At 35.6% G+C, this 4772-nt stretch overlaps 1 non-coding gene across 1 annotated transcript; it reads left to right on the top strand.

The window, feature by feature from the left end:
• The first annotated feature begins 1661 nt into the window (after positions 1–1661).
• LOC148577723 (small nucleolar RNA R71) lies at positions 1662–1769 on the top strand. Its single transcript, XR_015904643.1, has one exon. It is a non-coding gene; the product is annotated as a small nucleolar RNA R71 (small nucleolar RNA).
• Positions 1770–4772: the final 3003 nt, after the last annotated feature.

Genomic DNA, 4772 nt, shown 5'->3' with positions numbered 1-4772 from the left:
CTCCCAACACCAAACTTAGAGTTTGGATAAGGGGGTTTGACACCAAACTTAGAGTTTGGTTGTGGCCTCCCAACACCAAACTTAGAGTTTGACTGTGGGGGCTTTGTTTGACTCTGCTTTGAGAGAAGCTCTTTATGCTTCCTCTCCATGAATACAGAGAGAGATCCTTGAGTTGTAAACACAAGGTTGTCCTTATTTATTTGAAGGATCAATTCTCCTCTGTCCACATCAATCACAGTTCTTGCTGTGGCTAGGAGGGGTCTTCCAAGGATGATGAATTCATCCTCATCCTTCCCAGTATCTAGGACTATGAAATCAGTAGGGATGTAAAGGCCTTCAACCTTTACTAACACGTCCTCTACTTGTCCATAAGCCTGTTTTCTTGAATTGTCTACCATCTCTAATGAGATTTTAGTGGCTTGCACCCCAAAGATTCCCAGATTCTCTATTACAGAGAGGGGCATGAGGTTTATTCCTGAACCAAGGTCACACAGAGCCTTAAAGATCATGGTGCCTATGGTACAAGGTATTAAGAACTTTCTAGGATCCTGTTTCTTCTGAGGCAATGTCAGTTGATCCAGATCACTTAGTTCATTGGTGAACAAGGGAGGTTCATCTTCCCAAGTTTCAATGCCGAATAATTTGGCATTCAGCTTCATGATTGCACCAAGGTACTTGGTGACTTGCTCCTTAGTGACATCCTCATTCTCTTCAGAAGAGGAATACTCATCAGAGCTCATGAATGGCATAAGGAGGTTTAATGGAATCTCTATGGTCTCTAGTTGAGTCTCAGATTCCTTTGGTTCCTCAAAGGGAAGCTCCTTATTGATCACTGGACGTCCCAGGAGGTCTTCCTCACTGGGATTCATGTCCTCTCCCTCCCTTACAGGTTCGGCCATGGTGATCAATTCAATGGCCTTGCACTCTCCTTTTGGATTTTCTTCTGTATTGTTTGGGAGAGTACTAGGAGGGATTTCAGTGATCCTTTTACTCAGCTGGCCCACTTGTGCCTCCAAATTTCTAATGGATGACCTTGTTTTATTCATGAAACTTACAGTGGCCTTAGATAGATCAGAGACTAAGTTTGCTAATTTAGAGGTATTTTGTTCAGAGTTCTCTGTCTGTTGCTGAGTGGATGATGGAAAAGGCTTGCTATTGCTAAACCTGTATCTTCCACCATTATTAAAGCCTTGTTGAGGCTTTTGTTGATCCTTCCATGAGAGATTTGGATGATTTCTCCATGATAGATTATAGGTGTTTCCATAAGGTTCACCTAAGTAATTCACCTCTGCTATTGCAGGGTTCTCAGGATCATAAGCTTCTTCTTCAGACGATGCCTCTTGAGTACTGTTGGATGCAGCTTGCATTCCATTTAGACTCTGAGAAATCATATTGACTTGCTGAGTCAATATTTTGTTCTGAGCCAATATGGCATTCAGAGTATCAATCTCAAGAACTCCCTTCTTCATAGGCATCCCATTACTCATAGGATTCCTCTCAGAAGTGTACATGAACTGGTTATTAGCAACCATGTCAATGAGTTCTTGAGCTTCTGCAGGCGTTTTCTTTAGGTGAATGGATCCATCTGCAGAAGTATCCAATGACATTTTAGCCAATTCAGATAGACCATCATAGAAAATATCCAGGATGGTCCATTCTGAAAGCATGTCAGAAGGACACTTTTTGGTCAGTCCTTTGCATCTCTCCCAAGCTTCATAGAGGGATTCACCTTCTTTCTGTCTGAAGGTCTGAACATCCACTCTAAGCTTACTCAGCTTTTGAGGAGGAAAGAACTTGGCTAGGAAAGCCTTGACCAGCTTATCCCAAGAGTTCAGGCTATCCTTAGGTTGAGAGTCCAACCATACTCTAGCTCTGTCTCTTACAGCAAAAGGGAAAAGCATGAGCCTGTACAGACTTCAGGATCTACTCCATTAGTCTTAACAGTATCACATATCTGCAAGAATTCAGTTAAGAACTGAAAAGGATCTTCAGATGGAAGTCCATGAAACTTGCAGTTCTGCTGCATTAGAGAAACTAATTGAGGTTTAAGCTCAAAATTGTTTGCTCCAATGGCAGGAATGGAGATGCTTCTTCCATGTAAATTGGAATTAGGTGCAGTAAAGTCACCAAGCATCCTCCTTGCATTATTATTATTTTCGGCTGCCATCTCCTCTTCCTGTTCGAAAATTTCTGAGAGGTGCTTGCTGGATTGTTGTAATTTAGCTTCTCTTAGTTTCCTCTTCAGAGTCCTTTCAGGTTTTGGATCTACTTCAACAAGAATGTTCTTGTCCTTACTCCTGCTCATATGAAAAAGAAGAGGGCACAGAAAAATAATAATAATAATAATAATAATAGGGATCCTTTATACCACAGTATAGAAGTCCCTGTGTGAGTGGAAGAAAGGAAGGGGACAAAGAATGTAATGTAACGAAAGAAACACAAGGGTGAGGAGAGCAGAGATGTGAGGTGAGGAGATGTTAGTAGATGAATAAATAAATAGAATAAGATGAGAGAGGGAAAATTTTGAAAATAATTTTTGAAAAAGAGTTAGTGATTTTCGAAAATAATTTTTGAAAAAGGTTAGTAATTTTCGAAAATAAAAAAATCAAAAATTAAAATAATTAGTTAATTAAAAAGAAATTTTGAAAAAGGGGGAAGATATTTTCGAAAATTAGAGAGAGAGAGTTAGTTAGGTAGTTTTGAAAAAGATAAGAAACAAACAAAGAGTTAGTTAGTTAGTTGAAACAAATTTGAAAATCAATTTTGAAAAGATAAGAAGATAAGAAGTTAGAAAAGATATTTTGAAAATCAAATTTTGAAAAAGATAAGATAAGAAGATATTTTTGAAAAGATATGATTGAAATTGGTTTTGAAAAATATTTGATTTTTAAAATCACAATTAATGACTTGATTCACAAGAAATCACAAGATATGATTCTAAAACTTAAAGTTTGAATCTTTCTTAACAAGTAAGTAACAAACTTGAAATTTTTGAATCAAAACATTAATTGATGATGTTATTTTCGAAATATGAGATAAAAGTAAGAAAAAGATTTTTGAAAAATATTTTTATAATTTTCAAAAATAAAAAAATAAAAAAAGAAAAAAAAAATGAAAAAGATTTGATTTTTGAAAAAGATTTTGAAAAAGATAAGATTTTTAAATTGAAAATTTGATTTGACTCATAGAAACAACTAGATTTTTAAAAATTTTTGAAAAAGTCAAATCTAATTTTTGAAATTTTAAGAGAGAAAAAGGGAAAGATATTTTTTTTATTTTTGAATTTTTATTTTTAGAGAGAAAAACACTAAAAATGCTCAATGCATGGAAATTTTAGATCAAAACAATGAATGCATGCAAGAATGCTATGAATGTCAAGATGAACACCAAGAACACTTTGAATGTCATGATGAACATCAAGACTTATTTTTGAAAATTTTTATATGCAAAGAAAACATGCAAGACACCAAACTTAGAAATCTTTCATGTTCAGACACTATGAATGCAAAAATGCATATGAAAAACAAGAAAAGATGCAAAACAAGAAAACATCAAGATCAAACAAGAAGACTTACCAAGAACAACTTGAAGATCATGAAGAACACCATGAATGCATGAATTTTTCGAAAAATGCAAGATGAATATGCAATTGACACCAAACTTTCAACTTGACTCAAGACTCAAATAAGAAATACAAAATATTTTTTTGATTTTTGATTTTATGATTTTTTTTGTATTTTCTTTTAATCTTTTCGAAAATCATTTTGAAAAAAGAAAAATAAGGATTCCAAAATTTTTAATATGAATTTCAGGAATCTTATGCTCTTTAGTCTAAAGCTCCAATCAAAGGGTCAGGCATGGCTTAATAGCGAGCCAAGCTTTAGCATGAATATGAGTGTAATTCATTCAATTTTAAGCCAAAACCTCAGTTCAAAAGAACATGGCTCTACAGCCAGCCAGGCTTCAACATGCTTCATGAAACACTAGAATTCATTCTTAAAAATTCTGAAGAGAAATATATTTTTGAAAACATTTTTATTTTAAAATTTTTTTCGAAAACAAAGGAGAAATTTTTGAAAGATTTTTGAAAAATTTTTGAAAATAAAACAAAAAGAAAATTACCTAATCTGAGCAACAAGATGAACCGTCAGTTGTCCAAACTCGAATAATCCCCGGCAACGGCGCCAAAAACTTTGTGTTGTTACCGGATCAAAATTTGGCACTGATGTTACCGGACCAAAAGCTTGCCGAAAACTCAAACAATCCCCGGCAATGGCGCCAAAAACTTGGTGTTGTTGCCGGATCAAAATTTGGCACTGATGTTACCGGACCAAAAGCTTGCCAAAAACTCGAACAATCCCCGGCAATGGCGCCAAAAACTTGGTGCACAAAATTGTGATCGTCAATGGCGCCATCAACATGGTACGCTTAATTGTAATCTCAACTTTTTATCACAACTTCGATACAACTAACCAGCAAGTGCACTGGGTCGTCCAAGTAATAAACCTTACGTGAGTAAGGGTCGATCCCACGGAGATTGTTGGTATGAAGCAAGCTATGGTCACCTTGTAAATCTCAGTCAGTCGGATATAAAATAGTTATGGAGTTTTCGAAAATTAATAATAATCTAAGGATAGAAATACTTATGTATATCATTGGTGAGAATTTCAGATAAGTGTATGGAGATGCGTTCGTTCCTCTAAACTTCTGCTTTCCTGCTGTCTTCATCCAATCAGTCTTACTCCTTTCCATGGCTGGCTTTATGCAAGGGC

The sequence above is a fragment of the Arachis ipaensis genome, chromosome B1, assembly GCF_059453495.1.
Source record: "Arachis ipaensis isolate K30076 ecotype BB chromosome B1, ASM5945349v1, whole genome shotgun sequence".
Taxonomy (NCBI): domain Eukaryota; kingdom Viridiplantae; phylum Streptophyta; class Magnoliopsida; order Fabales; family Fabaceae; genus Arachis; species Arachis ipaensis.
Note: the sequence above shows the minus strand (reverse complement) of the source record. Positions and strands in the feature narration are given on the sequence as shown.